At 49.0% G+C, this 16111-nt stretch overlaps 1 protein-coding gene across 2 annotated transcripts in view; it reads left to right on the top strand.

The window, feature by feature from the left end:
- Window positions 1-7728: 7728 nt before the first annotated feature.
- ST6GAL1 (ST6 beta-galactoside alpha-2,6-sialyltransferase 1) overlaps window positions 7729-16111 on the top strand; it is a 51600-nt gene continuing 43217 nt past the window's right edge. Inside the window, exons 1-2 of one of the 2 annotated variants that reach the window (XM_062005787.1) lie at window positions 7729-7778; window positions 9107-9204. The gene's annotated coding sequence lies outside the window, so the exon portion shown is untranslated. Of the gene's footprint in view, window positions 7779-9106; window positions 9205-10352; window positions 10440-16111 lie in introns of those variants that run through there. The other variant, XM_062005786.1, reaches the window with a different exon arrangement.

The raw sequence follows: 16111 nt of genomic DNA on the forward strand, positions 1-16111 counted from the left end.
AAACCAGGTGTCCCAAACCCTCCTGCTCCAGCTGTGCCTCCGTGACTGCCTCCCTGAGCAGGATGGGTGCCCTGACTGTGAGCTTCGAGGTGCCCCAGCACTCTGGGCTGAGATCCTGCTGCCCTGGCACCATTAGAGTCTCCACCAGGAAAAGCCATGCAACCAGACAGGCAGGTGGGGGTGAAAGTAGCTCTTTATTAAAACATATTTTCTTGTTCTCCTTGCTATGTTTTTAGTGTGAGTTGTACGTCCCTGCCTGGCCTGTCGCCCGCAGCCAGCCGCTCCCCTTCCCCCTGCTCCACGCTGCAGTGTTTTCTGTGGATTAGTTTCAACTGGATAAATTAATCTCCTTTTGTGTTTATAATCCCTGTGAGGCTGGTGTCTTTAACAGGGGCTATTCCTTCTCATTTCTTTGACGAAGCAAGTAGCAGTTCCCCACCGCATCTCTTCTCAGATGACAGAGGTTCTCTGAATAGCAAAGAGACAAAACAGAAAGGGTCTAAGCCATCTGGGGGGATGTGCCTGTGAAGCCCACTGCTGGCTTACAGATGGAGATGGAGGAAATAGTCAAAGGAAATTCAAAGAATCAAAATGAGGTACAGCATAGGTATTTGTTATGAGAAACACCCAAGTACCTGCCAACTGGGACTGCTGTGGGCCCATGGTGACCTTACAAGTGGTTCAGCTACGAAGTGTCATTTAATTTCTGTCATGGCAAAAGCCATTCCTGTGCCTGATCAAGAGTGCTAACTTGAGGCAGGAATGAAGACTAGTGGCATTGTCTCATTTTCCCAAGGCAGGGCAGAGCACCGGTGCCTGCCAACCCCAGGCTCTTTACCAGCCCGCTGGCTCTCTTGGCAGGGAAACCCTTGAGCAAACTTCCTGGTAGTGGTTCAGAGGGAACTGTTGATGGCTACAGCTGCTGAGATGTCAACCACATCATGTGGCTGCTCAGTGTCATCCTGTCTTCAAAAAACAAAGGTTTCACTCACCCCCTTGGGAACCAGTGTGGGCAGGTGACACAAGTGCTATCGCTGTCCCTGCCAGGTTTCTGCTGGTGTGTATGGCAGCACAGGGCAGAATCTGGCCCTCAAAGCCGACAATTTCTTTGTTTGTTATTTTTCAGCTTGCTTTCTGCAAATATTTTTATCTGGCTGAACCCCAAAGAATTGCTGAGAGCTTTGCTGGGGTTGTGATGAGCCTGCAAACATCAGCGTGTGCTTGCTGGAGATAATCAGGGCGCTTTTGTGCTCGGCAGCTTTGTCATCGCTCACTCTCTCGCTTTTGTTTCTGGGCTTTGTTCATCTCTCACCTTCCCATTGGTGTGCAGGGCCTTTTCTGATAGCTCTGAAAATATGACACACTTCACATCTAGGTCATTTTTTAACATATTTCTGAAATGTAGGAAGGCAACATCTCTGCACGTGTCCCTTGGCGACTGCTGCTCATGCAGTGTGGGGCAATTACAAAAGTGACGTTTCCCCAGCAGACCCTGCTACTCTCCTGGTAGCAACTATTACAACAGCCTTTCTCTTCGAGGCAGTGTGCTCTCTCTGCCTTGTAATGACTCCAAAATACAGAATGTTTCTGACATTCTGAAACAGAGAGAGCAGCCTCGAGGCCATTTCTCTGGCCAAGCATTTCTTCAAGACTGAGATTGCCTTATTTTTGTGATGGAATTAAATTAAATTAACCATAAACAATTAAATAACAATTAAATTAACCACAGTGACTCTTTCCTCAGCAGATCCCTTCCACCTCACAACAGACACATGGTTGTCCTTGGCTGCATGGCCTTGGCTCTCCTGCTTCCCATAGCAGCTCTGTCATCTGCAGGGAGGTTTTGTACCTGCTTATCCATAAAGAGCATTGACCATGTTACACTGCCCTTAAGAAATCTTTTTCTTTCTCTGTCTTGATTATTTTATCCAGTTCCTCTCAATTTGTTCATTACTCTTATTGATGTTTGCTGTAGTGTTTGGTTTCCCCCCACGCTTTGTATATTGATTCTGTTATTTGCAGTTGGTGCTGGGCAGAACATAACCCCAGCAACATCTGAATTGTATTTTCCACTGCTTGTATTGGGGGGCAGCACAAATAACCCCTCATAGCTAAGGACAGGGCTATAGCAGAGAACTTATGTATGATGAGATTTTAATTACAGGTGGGTAAGGAAGCACTGGTGGCAAGAGGTGGTAAAGGAGCATTGGTAGCAACAAGTCTCCACAGCAGCTCCTCTATATCAGCTTATCTGGGGGCTGCTGCACGTTGGCCTGGCCTTGGTAACAGAAACCCTCCTACTTTTTCTCTTTGCAGAGGCAGGCTGTGAAACCTGGCATGTCAGTGACCTTTACGGTCAGCTGGTGAGTCAGCAGCAGAGCGTGAAAGCCCTTGGGGTAGTTTAGTTTCAGTATTGCTCAGCTCTGTCCTCCCCGTGCCTCCCCTCTCTGTCTGAGCCACCCGCCCTCTGCAGCCTCTCCTGCTCCTGAACTGGGAGCATGTCCCCTGTAACATCTCCTGCTCTTTATGCAGGGAAGCCAGAGTTTGCAGTTGCAGCAGAGACTAGGGGTGTTGCATTTCATGGCAAAGCTTGCTGTTGCCAGTGAATCTGGTTTTCAAGATTGAGGCTTATTGCAATAGATGGGAATTAACCAGCAGTCACTGCATAGTTACTCTGTTCTCTAAGAAGGTTGTTAAGATGCTGCTGTTGGCTTTTAAACCAGAAGCAGCATTTCATAAATCTTATGAAGTTTGTGTCCTTCCATTGCTTATCAGCACTTCAGTGTGTTACTCATGTGAACCTTAAGGCTTTTGGTGTCCTTTGGAGTGACCTGGCTCAGACGCAGGGTGCAGTCCCAACGCCTGCTGGCTAAAGCAACGCCTTCCCACGTGTGCAGAGAGCTCAGCTGGTGTGAGGTTGGTTGTTTTTACCCCTGAAGGAAGTCTGCTGAAGCCTCAAGTGTAGAAAATGATCTTTCACCTGCCTCATCAACAAATATACCTCTTAAATAGGGAAGTGTGTCTCATTTGCATGTTTATCCCTGAACGTAGGCAAAGGACAACATCTTTTTAATGTTTCATAGAAAAGAAACCTACTCTGTTGTCTCTCTCACATTGAGCTGATTATTCCCTCAGGTTATGTCTAGGCACCAGAGAGATGTTTCTCAGAGGGTGTGTGTATCAGGCAGGTTAGGGTCTCACAACCTCCTCCTGTCACTAAGGAGCCCTGAGAAGTGACACTTGCAGTGACTGTCCTGGGCAGCCTGCACCCGGTGGGGGGATGTCAGCAGGGCTGTGGCATCTCCTCAGCATCACACTCCTTGTTTGAGAGCATTCCTTGACTCCAGCTCAGCAGGCATCTGCAGAAGCTCTTGCCTCTCCATATAGTAAGCGTGGCTGAGTAGTGTTCAGTGTACCTTGGTGTTGCCTCCACTCCCCTTGCTATATTTGTGCTGTGTGTTGCTCAGGACAGAGACCCAGTCAAAAGAGACAACTTGAGGAAATTTCATAAGGAAATCTTTGCTGCTGGTGAAGCCCCCTACCCATTCATCCCCCCTGATATAGAGCACTCCCAGACTCTTCTTCCCTGTGCACTATGTATGTGTGATTTCATTTCTCCACAGCAAAAGCCTTCATTTAGTGTTGTGCTTCTGGAAACCAGCCTTGCTCCTTGCATACACAGCAGCTCTGCCCACAGGTAGGCTCTGCTCTGGCCTGTCTTTGTTCCCATCAGCTGTGTACTCCTGACTGTTTCCCACCTTTGCACTTGGCATGGATTTCCAAGCAGCATTTCCTCAGAGCTCCTCTGCTTTCTGTGCTGCTCTGCTGAGGTGCCACTTTTCTCCTGCCCAGCCCTGCAGCCCCTCTCATTCACACCTTGTGGATGTTGCCTCATTCCAGCTGCCATTTTCTGTATTTGAGGAGGAATAGTCCCACTATTTCTTCCTCCCCTTTTACATTTCTGTGCCCATTATAACCTGAGGGAAGGATTCCCTTATCCTCCAGAAGAGTATGTTTAATTTGGCTCTGTGCTGTGTATAAAAGCTTCTTGACAAGTTTCCTGCCTCTTTTCTTTCTCTTAAATGCACCGTTTTTCAGAGTTTAATTTAATCTATGAATGCACTGTCTTTAAAATCCATGCAGCACAGTACAAGAGCCTGCTTACTGTTCTCTGCTTAATTTTTGAAAAGACCTCCTGCCTCTGATTTAGGTGGGTTAAATGAAAAATGTGGCTTGTATTATCCTCCCTTTCAGGCTCTATCTCCCTTCTTGAAAAGATGAAGTTTTGCCTTGAATCTTTTCCAGCTGCCACAAGCATTTTGGGGGAGGCTGTGGTAGATTAGGTTTTACAGCTACTCTCTTCCACACATTCTGCACTTGCCACCTCTGCTTTTCTCACCTGTTTCCATCTTCTGTGTGTAGACCCACAGGTTTGGTACCGTGCAGCACCACGGTGGCCAGGAAGGACTTCACAACGTGCTTAGAATGAGTCATTAATAGAATATTGAGGAAGGTGTGCATGCTTCTCTCAGGCTGCTCCCACTGAAATAACAGCTGCTCTAAGCCTGAAGAACCTTTCAGCTGGAGCCTTCTGGTGTTTGCAATCCAAACCCCTCACAGATGAGGCTGCAAACAACAGCTTCCTTCTAGAAATCCATATATATACCTTGATCCCGGCCCTTTCGTTGGGCTCCTCTGAGCAAATACACAGGCATGAGGGCATAGGGCCAATGGTTGCAGGTGCTCTTTTGCCAACACATTCAAAGAAACTTGAGAAAATACTGATTTTTTTTTTCAAGACCAAGACTTTTGTGTCAAGACCATTCCTCTTTCCAACTGGACACGTGGAGGGGGCTCCAGTGCTCATCCTGCGGCTGTGTGGCAAAGGCTGCTGACCAGACACCTTCCCTTTGGCTTCACCACATGCTGTGGTAAACCAGGGGCTGAATCTCCTGCCAGAGGACAGGTGTGGATGCACCCAGCACCCTGAAAACAGGAAGCAATCAAAGGCTACATCTGTTTTGTACTGCTCAGTTGGCTATTGAGAAAATGAACAGCTATCTGCTATTCTTATCTAATAGCGTGTCTTTTGCTTCCTGTGTTGTTGTAGGTAATGCAGAAATCATCTTCCCCTCTGAACCTCATTTCCTTGAGATCTTTTCTCCATGTGTAGCTTCCCCTTTGCACATCCTTATGTAAGCAGCTCTCAGGTCGCATCCTGTTTAGAAGATGGGTCTCAGAAAAGAAGACATGGAGGAGATGTGGGCTGAGGTAGCACAAAGAAGGGCTGTATTCCCTGTGCTCTGAGATGGGCAGGCTACAAGGGCAGATCTTCTTCCCCTCTGGTTTAATTAGAAAGTTAGTCACAGCAGTACCTTTTGAGGGGAAACCTTGTCTCCTATGTTTGTGCAGGTAGGGTTGGTGGGAAGCGTGTGCTCAGTGCTGGGAGTGCTGCATGATCTCACATGTCCTGCAGCACTTGGATCCACATCACTGCTCTCCTCCCTCCTCCTTTTAAACTCACAAGATGTCTCCCTGGCAGGAGATCTTCCTTCAAATAGCAGACTCCAACTCAAGATGAAGTGCTGTGCAGACCATACAGGGGTCACAGGCATAGGTGGTGATGGCTGACGTAGGACCAGTGTGATCTCTTTCCTTGCCTTGGGAAGGGTGTACTGTCTTTGCTGCCATCCTGCCCCTCAGTTCAAGAAGGGTAGAGAGCTGCTGGAGAGAGTTCAGTGCAGAGCCACAAAGATGATGGAGTGGAGCATCTCCCTTCTGATGAAAGGCTGAGGGAGCTGGGGCTCTTCAGCTTGGAGAAGACTGAGGGGTGACCTCATTAATGTTTACAAATATGTAAAGGGTGGGTGTGAGGAGGATGGAGCCAGACTGTGCTCAGTGATGGCCAATGGTAGGACAAGGGGCAATGGGTATAAGCTGGAACAGAAGAGGTTCCAAAGAAACACAAGGAAAAACTTTTTCACTGTGAGGGTGATAGAGCACTGGAACAGGCTGCCCAGATGGGTTGTGGAGGCTCCTTCTCTGGAGACATTCCAAACCCACCTGGATGAGTTCCTGTGTGACCTACTCTAGGTGGCCCTGCTCTGGCAGGGGGGTTGGACTAGAAGATCTTTCGAGGTGCCTTCCAACCCTTAAGATTCCATGATTCCATGAGAGGATTTGGCTTGAAGTATGCATCCCTCTGCATCAGATGTATGACTGTGGGAATCAGGAGGAGAGGATGAGCTGAGCTGTCCATGACAGTGCTCACACCTGGTACCTGTTGAGCTTGGAGAGTCACCACTTCATGCAAGCAAGGCAGATGTCAGTGATTGTGCCCATGCCTAGATGGTAACAGGGCCATTCTGAGATTAAAACAGGACAAGATTTAGCAAGGAAGCCAGCCTGGCAGTGAGAGCATGGGCAAGAGGCAGGGGAGGCAGCACTGAGGAGCCTGAAGCTTCAGTAATGCTTCTGAAAGCAATGCTCACAGCTGACGGGGTGATGAGAAGGCAGGCATAAAAACAACATGTGGAAAGGTTATGTGACATGGAGATATAGGATCAAGACACAAGCAGCTAATGGTGAGCAAGTAAAAGAAGAGAGCAAGTGTCACAGAGATAAGTATCTTGCAAGACAATGTGAGCACAGGAGCTGAAGCCTCCCTTGTTAGGGGCAGTGGAAAATAAGATAGAAGAGAGAGAAGGCTGCTGTAATACCTATAAGGACAATTAAAGTGTTAAATGCATGGAAGACAAACACCAACATGACATTAAAACCAAATTATATCAAGACAGCATGGACCAATCAGGCAGTACCAAAAACCTGGTGAAACAAAATAGGTAGAGCAAGAATGAAAAAATATGATCCAGCATATCCAAATGATGGCAGAGGAGTAGGGTTGTTGTTAGCACCATGAAAAATTAGGGTGAAAGTAATTTGGGCCAGTCCTGCAGAAAGCAGTGGGTGAGATGGAGAGCCTTTCAAGAACAAGCAGAAGATCCTCTGACATGCTTCTGTGGTTGCAGGAGGAAGCAGGGTGGGAAACAAGCAGGAAATCAGAGGGTGGTGACAAACACCCCAGAATCGAGTTGGAGGCCTGTGGCCAGTGGAGCTCCACAGGGATGGGTTCTGGGGCCAGTCTGGTTCAACATCTTCATCAGTGACCCAGATGAGGGGACAGGGTGACCCTCAGCAAGTTCCCAGATGGCACCAAACTGGGAGCACTGGCTGATTCCCCAGAGGCTGTGCTGCCATTCAGTGGGATCTAGACAGGCTGAGAGCTGGGCAGAGAGGAACCTCCTGAGGTTCAACAAGGACAAGTGCAGAGTCCTGCACCTGGGAAGGAACAACCCCCTGCACCAGGACAGGCTGGGGGTGACCTGCTGGAGAGCAGCTCTGCAGAGACAGACCTGAGAGCCAGCAACAGACAGACCTGCTTGCTGCTTTCCACTGAAACTGCCAAGGGCACTGGAAATCAGACTTGATGGAGAATCAGTAACGTTGGAACATGCAGCAGCAGTTTGTGCTGGCGATGGTACAAAGATGCCAAACTATCCTGAGATGTGACTCAGGGGAGACAAGAGTGTGCTAAGACTCTGTTTATGTTGTTCATCTTTCGAAGCTGCCCATCTCTTTAGAGTGACAAATGGAGAGGAGTGACTATGACTCCCAGCACTTACCCTATAACTGCTTGTTCTCCTGCAGCATAGGAAAAAATGACTTGGACGAAGATGCTTGTGCCAGCTTTGTTCCCCAGGAAGAAGCACTGCCAGAAGGTAGGAGTCATGAGCCCGAAGAAGCTACCTTCTCCCTCATTTCCCTCAGGCACCTGGCTCAGACTGGTACCAACTATAACATGAGTACCTGGGGAGAGCACAGCTCAGCATATCCTTCTGGAATTTGGATGCTCTCCCTCTCTCCCTCTGTGGTCTTCTCTGCTGCCTGCCTGGGGCCATGGCAAGGGAAGTAGGTAAGGTTCACCTGTCCAAGGCTCTAGGGCTCCAGCAAAGATTGCTTTTGGTTACCTGCAGGTATTTTGTAAGAGTTTCCAAAGGTAGGGGAAGATTTTCCTTCACTGTAGGTGGTCTCTCTTCAGATGCTGTCATGTACAGTCTCAGTACATCAAGAAGGGAAGGATGAACAGTGTGAGAAGGCAAGAGGGGTGTGGGCTTAAAGTGGTTTGGGGATTTCTGTAGCATTCATGCAGATGAACTTGTGAAGTTATGCTCCTTCCTGCAAGCAGCCCAGCACAAGGACACTCTGAGATGGAGCCAATGACGAGCAAGAAGGGGACTTCTGCAAGAGGGGAATAGGTGGAGGGAGAGGCAAAAGTGAGCCTGTTGTGCTACCAACCTCGAGTCCCCTAGGGGGAGGGCAGGAGGCTTTTGACCAGCTCCTTGCATCGACAAGATACCTACCTCCACACAATCTTAAGTGCAAAAGGACTGAAAGATGCTTAAGTGAAGGATCTTGGCCCAGGCCAAGACCTTTAGGAGCAAACATCTACATAAACATACCACAATTATGTGGTAAACATGGGCTGGCCTGCTGCCCATCTCACCTATCTCCCGACTCAAAATTGCCACTGAACTCATCTGCTTGCAGGTTGGGCGCATTTGTAAGGTTTAACTGGGTTTTAAATGCTGGAAAGTGCTCTAAACCATTTTTACTGTGGAGGAAAGTGTCTGCCTGCTGTGAAACCCCAGCTCCAGCACTAAAACTCCAAGAACAGTGCACTCAGCCAAGGCTCCTTCAGGGCACAGGGTGCCATATAGTAGCCTAGTAGAACCTGAGCCTTGTGCCCCAGCTTTGCCCAGGCAAGCAGGCTCTGCCTCCCTGATTTTCCTGGGCAGTGCATCAAACTGCTTGCAGCACCCTACCCAGCCCCTATGCAGCTTGGGAGAGGCCCCAGCAGTCAGCTGCATCTCCCAGGAAAGGTACGTTCTTCCTCTTCTCCCCTGCGCACCTGGCTCAGACTGGTAGCAACTAGAACACGAGTACCTGCGGAGAGCACAGGGTTGTGATGTGAACCTGTGTTCCAGAATAACTACAGGTTAGTTATTTTCTGAGGGTTTCTTTCAAAACACTTTATGTGTCCTTGCAGATGCTTCAGCTCCTCTGATATCAGAGAGTCCTTGGGAAGAGCTTACTCTGGTGGGAGCGGAGAGGTCCACGTGAAGGGGAACATCACCTGCTGCCAAGGTGGGAGTAAAGCACGGTGAGATGCTGAGTTCAGACACAAACTTGTAGCATGTGACTTTAGACCAGAAGCTTACTCCTTTCAAGGTGGAAAAACAAGGATACACCCCAGAAATGGTTTGCTTACTCTTTCCAGTTGACCAGTGGAAGCACTGCAGACAGTAGGTACACTGTGCCGTGTCCTGCAGCTGTGGTTGTCCCCACAATGGGGAATGGCATAGCTTGAAGCAGGACTAGTGTGGCCTAGGACTAGTGTCTACTGTGGCCAGAATCTCTCCTGTTCCACAGTTCAAGCTTTTATGGTAACAGTAATGATGTTAGCTTGCCTGGAGCCTAATTGGTATTGGCAAATACAAAGATTGGCAAAATCTATTTGCACACACCAATCCCTGCTCATGCTTGTTATGTTGGACAGAGAAATGGAAGAGACTGAAAGCAGTTAAAGCCGAAATCTCGTTTAAGTAGCTGTGAGCAGTGTTTTCGCTGGTGCAGGCAGCCCTTGGGTATGCACACAGCTGCTGGGGCTGCCCAAATGAGCCCTGGGCCAGGAAGGTGTCCTGGGAGCAGCAGGGGAAGGTGCTGGAGGAAGGTGCCTGCCTCTTGCCAATTGCTCTGCATTGTGTATTTCAAATAAAGCTGCAGCAGTCGAGATAGACGGCAACTTTCCTGGAGCTAGTCTGTGTATAAACAAGGGTACAATCGCTTTTTCTGTGTTTCTGGGGAAAAAACAGCCGGAGGGCAGCTCGGCAGGGAAGGGCGCTGTGTGCTCCCGCACACGCGTTCCTGCAGGACATGGGGAAACTTTCCCGCAGGCAAACACAACACGGAGCAAGCCCCTCTGCCCTGGCGCGTCCCTCCGGCACAGCCGTGTCACAGGTGGCGATTCAGCCTCGTTAACGCCTGCCCTGGGCGAGGACATCGCCGTGGCCGCGGGGCAGGCGGAATGGGTGCGAGCCGGAGGCGCCCGGAGGGAGGCTCGCAGGCTGCCGTTTCCTTCCTTCGCGGCTCTGCCGCGGCGGGAGGAGGAGGATGATGGTGAGGATGCTGTGGCGCCGCTGCCTTCCCCCGCTCGCTCTGTACCCGGCGCGGCGGCCGCTGAGCCCCGTCCCCGCCGGAGGCAGCCGGGACGGCGGCGGCGCCTCCCCCCGAGCAGCGGCCCCGGCCCCCGCCCGCCGCGGCGCGGGGAGCGGCGCTTCAATGTCTCATCCGCGGCGGCAACAAAGGCGCTCGGCGCGGCGGTGAGTGACCGAGCGGCCCACACGGCGGCTGGCGGAGCGGCGGGGCCGAGGCGCAGGTGCCGCGGAAGGGCGGGCAGGGCCGCGACTGCTTCAGCCCTCGGGGGTCGCGGCGCGGCCGGGCGGCGGCGCGGGGGGCGCCTGCGGGCCGTCGGGAGTGAGCGGCGGGTAGGCGAGTGCTCGCTGCGCTGCGACCGAACTTCAGCCGTTCCTCTTTTATCCACGTAACCCTGCAAATACAAAGTTTTAAGCGGTAGTCGTTTATGGCCGAGGCTGCGCGTCCCCCCGGCAGCTCCCGGGGCTCGCGTGGCTGGGCCGGGGCGGGGGCGGCGGGGGCTCGGCCCTGGCGGGGCTTTGCCATCAGAGAACCCAGTCGATCCTGGCCGCGGAGCTGCCTAGTGCCGGCAGCGAGAGAGGTCGGGCGGGGATGAGGCAGATGATGCCAATGGAAAGCGAATCTTGCGCTGCCAGCCCGTTCCTCTCCCCCTGCCCGTGCTTATTGTTACTGGGATTTAACCGCTCGGTGCTGGCGGGAGTCCGTCCGCGCAGACCTTCCCTGCACTAGTGTTCTCTTTCGAGGCAAACCTCAGTTGCCGTCTTTACAAGTTCCTCTGCAAAACGTTGCAAGAGAAGGGGGCTGAGCAAGGCGAAAGAATGGCAACTGCTGCTGCTCAGTGCTGTTTGTGTTAACTGCTTGCTGCAACTGGATTTAATCTACTGACAGTGTCAGCACAAAATCCGAGAGGGGAAAGGTGCCGTTGCAGGGCAGCTGGATGTAGCAGGGCGTCTTCTTGGCTGGGAGGGAGTGAGAAACCAGAGCTGCCCATGAGGGATGTGAGGGATGAATCTAACTTGCAATGTGTGGCTCCTTCCTTAGTGGTGAACTGCACTTGCCTAAAAGGTTTGTAGCTAACCTAGTGAGATTTTATAACCCTCCTTACGTGACGGATTATGGAATAATCTTGCAGAGCTGGGATAACCCTGAATGTGTAGGAGCACCATGATGCATGCCTGCACCATCATCTTGCTCTCAGAGGGGAGTCGGTGAAAGGAGAGCCCAGCAGCGTGGTGCAGGCTTACCTAAAGTGTGCTATTGAGGGGGAAGAGAATGGCTCTTGGTTATTGGCCTTGATCCTGCGTCTTGACGAGTTGTCTTCATCTGCTGGGGTCCAGGACAAGATGATATAGCAAGCACACATTCCTTGCACATTGCAACAGTGCCCTTTTGTCTGAGTCAGGAAGGTTTAACAGAGCAGTTTGTATAAACCTGAGTGATGCTGAATGTTCCCTGGAAGAAAGAGTATTTGCAGGAAAAATCTTCCCCAGAAGGCCCTTGGGACTGAGGCCAAGACCATCTAATGAGGCAAACTTTTCCTGTTAGTGGTAGCTTTTGCTGTTGGATAGTGATGGCTTGAGGTGCTGGAGTGGGCAGGCATTGAGTGAGACCTCTGAGGGTGGGCAGCCTTCCTCCAGATCTCGTCTGCTCTGGGCAGCTGATCTCCTTGCCTTGGTGTAAGCTGCTGCTTTGGACGTGATGTGGATGCTGAGTCTAGACAAATCATCCCGTTTCTTCTGCTATAACTAATAGATCACTTTCCTGCTGCTGGAGGTGATGGTGTTGCAGAGGCAGGCAGCCCTGTGGTGCCAAAGAGTGTCTGCTTAGGCAGCTCCACTGCTGGGGACAGGAGAGCCTCGTGGGACTCGGATTGGCTCAAGATAAATTACCTACTGGCTTTCTTTCCTTTATTGTATAGTTGATTCCCTTAAGTAGGCAAAATACTCTTGAAGAAGATCTGTTTTGGGCTGCATTCATACACAGCAGCAGTGACTTGGTGTGGGCTCTGTGGGGTGTGATCCCTCTGTCTAAATGGCTGCCTCTGGCAAAAGCGGTGGCTGGCATGAAAACAGAGATGGACAGCCCATGCAGTGAGCTGCCACCTTATCAGTAGTGCTGCAGTGCTCAGCTGGGCATGTGTGTGTCTTGCTGACAGGGAACTTAACCTCAAGTTTCAGAAAATAGGAGAAATACGTGATCATCTCTACCTAATTCCTGTACAAACAAATATTTGTTGATGAGGCTGGGATAAGCAGGCTGCTTGCTCTTGTGACAACTGTTTGTCAGCAGCAAATATCCTGTAACTTGGTTAAAACCCAACTCTGGAGATGCAGGTGCTGGTAAGGTTTCATATCATTTAACTGTCTTTGTGGTGTAAGAGGAACTCGACTGCAGAAGCAGATTAATGTCTATTCAGAGATTAATTTCTTTGTTTGCCTCTGTCAGAGGATGGACGGCCCCTGAAGGGCAGCCCTCTGCCAAAGGTACTGTGTGCGTGGCACCAAACCACAGGTGCTTGGGAGGCACATGTCTCTCTTGCTCCAGGCTGGAGGAAGCCAAGGATGATAATGGGTGCTGGCCAAAATGCATGTCAGGTTGTCCTGCCCTTCGATCTCAGGCTGGTTGGTGCTGTGGAGATGTTCCAGCTCATGTTCTTGCACCTCTCCTGATTAGTTTGATGTATTGCATTGTCAGCTTTTCAAGGGTACAGCCTTCCTGTGTGCAGGAGAGGCTAAGCAGTGCACAAAGTCTTAGCTGGAGGTGTCCTTGTCCTTTTCTTGACTTGACATTCGTAAAGATCATGACAAAAGATATGACAAAATCGTTTTGATGATGTTTCACAAGATGCAGAGACCTTTTCCATAGCCACTGGATTTTCCTAGAGTGATGTAAATCACAATTGTGCACAGGATTAGCAATCAAAGAGCATTATGAATCAATCTGATACTTTGTCTTAACAGGAGCCCTTCTTAGATTGCTGACCTACATACTATAGCTTTCACTCAAAGTGCTTCACTGAGGACTGCCTCTGTTTCTGAGTGACATGGTGTGCTTGCTCCCCAACTGCTGGAGATTTTTGTGTGTGGGGAACGCTTTCATTGAGATTACATAGAAATTGACTAAAATTCCCGATGACTTCGGATATGCTTGGTGTTTGCACTCCTTGAATGGTAGCTTGTCTATGAAGTGTGAAATAGAAGTGGTTCCTTTGATGGTTCTTTTACTTATTATTATGCTGATTAAAAAACTAGAGATAAAATGAGATGCTTTCTCATTTATGTGCCCTTCCATGTCCCACCAGCAGGAATCACTGTTACCAGATGCTTTCCTCACTTGTGTGATTACAAACCTTGGGAAAACTTACACATTTGAACCACTTGCTTATAGGCAAAAGTCAAGGTTAGTTGCCTTTTTGAAATGTGCACTGTAGGTCAGTTTTTAATGAGCTGTGAACCCCCAGCTTCCTTCAGAGGAAGGTTCACTGATGAACAATGCAAATGCACATCGTCTTTTTGCACTCACAGGCGAGTCTTCCTTCTGATTTGTGAAGCAACAAAGTGAATGATGGTGAAAAGGAGACTCCAGAATTGTGTCTGTGAAGCAGTGACTTAATCTGTTTTAAGGCAACACTTAAGCCTGTTCCTACTAGTTGTAAGATAGATATCTTAGTTTGCTAGGATGCTAGGAAGCAAGAGTACATGTATAAGTGTGTGTGTGCCTCCCAGCATGTGTCAGTAGATTGCACGTGTGCTTCTTGTTCACTGATGCCAGGTTTAGTAAAGGTCCTTTCAAGTGGCATGTGTATATGGCAGCGTGTTCACCTGCAGACCTTGGATATGAAGTCCAGCTTGTTCCTGTGGGCTACTAGGAGCTTATCTGTGAAACTAATAGAGAGCTGAGTGACTGAGCACTTCTGTGGAACTCTATTTTTTGTCTCAGTGGGTCACAAGCAGTGTCTTTACTTGTCTGGAGTTTGTTGGTGTTTCAGCAGCATTTGGAAGCTGCCTGTTGAGTTTCTGCCTTGGGTGCTTTGCTTAGGGCATCTCTGAATTTACAGCTCTGCCAGCAGATCATCAGATGATCTTAAATATTTGCTCACAAGTGATAACAACCTCTACTCTCAAACAAAGGTTGCACAGAAAGCTACAACACAGCATCTTGATGCTGCTTCTCTTAGCTCAAAAAAACTCTGTTTGCAAGATCTGTATTTAAAATGGAAACATTGCACAGAGCATCCCCCACTTTCACCACCAGGATGCTGAAGGGCAGGCAGGCCTCTGCTTTTTTCCTGTGCCCCACATGCCTTTGCCTGGGAATGGTATGTCTGTACAGGCAGAAGAGAGCTCTCTGCTACACTGTGCTATCATTTCTGTGTGCTCCTGATGTGGCAGCTACTGAAAATTAGCTGAGTGAAGCCACTTGTGTACATACCTCTGTGCTGCTGGAAGAATCAGAGAACTTAAATGCATCCAGCACAGGATGCCTGTATGTTGCATACTGGTCTTCCTCCAGCAGCTGCCGTGGTACTGGCAGTCATGTTTGTCATGGAACCTGGACTTGTGCCTGGGATTCCTGAGGGTAAGAAAAGCTGGAAGCAAGCTAACACTCCCCTGCTAAGTGCTGTATCCATTCCTGCTTACAGTGGATGAAGCACTTCTCTTTTTTGCCACGTTTTACAGTTAAAAATGCAAAGTTGTTGACTGCAGTGATTAATTTCTGTTTTAATATGCATTATGACTTGCCCTTTGTATTTTTGCATTATAGTATTCACTGGAAAATCAAAGGGGTTCAAATCAGCCTGACTGCACTCACTGATTGTCTGCAAATACCCTGTGTGTGCCAGTGGAGTCCAGCGAGAGTGTGTTGACACTCAGTGGGATAACAATAGAAATTGTCACAGCAGTCTTGCACCAATGATAGCTACTTTCTAAATTGGATCTCCTGGGGACTAAGAGAGATCCAGGGTCACGGTTTCCCTTTGCAGATGACTAATCTCAAGGAGCTGCTTTTTATCTTGAAATAACATTTAACTCCCAAGACCAGAGAATGGTTTTTTTTCCATAGGAAATGCTGTGAGTGGAGAGGTAGCATAGTACCCCCTGTGCCTTCTGAGCTAAAGTGGTTCAGGCACAGAGCATCTTGAAACCAATTAGCTTGCATTTTATATAAATAAATCAAAAATGTGTGCTCAGAGCAGGTACCTTGTGCCAGGAGCTGCATTGCTTAGCAAGACTGAATGTTTGTGTGACACTGTTAGCTAAGTTGGGATGTTATGTTTGTTTATATGGTTGGGTTTTGTTTGTTGGGTTGTTTTTTTCCTCCTTCCCCCAAGGGATAGTTCCTTATATCTTTAAAGATTTTACTTTGATCCAGGGAAGGATAATTACTGTGTTATTTCTTGATTGTCCCTATGACCTGGCTGTAATCCTGCCATCCTTTGCGCTCTCAAGGGGTCGTAAGGGGATTAGATGTTTGGATGTACAAGAGTATAATTGTTGGGCTCAAACTACATTTTTTGTTTTGCTTACATTTTATTTAAATTTATCTTAATACTCCACCCAGCTTTTATTTCTCCAGCAGAGATACAGTGTAAAGCATTGGTGAGGATGAGCACTTTAAGTCAAGTCGTTAGCAGAAATGGATCAGAGGTGGAAACGTTGTGTTTGGGCTCCTCTGTGCTGATTTTTCATGGGCAAATCTTTCTGAATTGCTATATATGAGAGCCTGCAAGGTGCAAGATGGATTTTGCCTTCACCCAGAGAATGGTATCTGTGAATCTGAAGGTTGTTTCTTATTAACAGCTGTTCTTGCAGTCTTGGAGTTAACATTTCACAAATGC

Source organism: Colius striatus, chromosome 12 (genome assembly GCF_028858725.1).
Source record: "Colius striatus isolate bColStr4 chromosome 12, bColStr4.1.hap1, whole genome shotgun sequence".
In the NCBI taxonomy this organism is placed as follows: domain Eukaryota; kingdom Metazoa; phylum Chordata; class Aves; order Coliiformes; family Coliidae; genus Colius; species Colius striatus.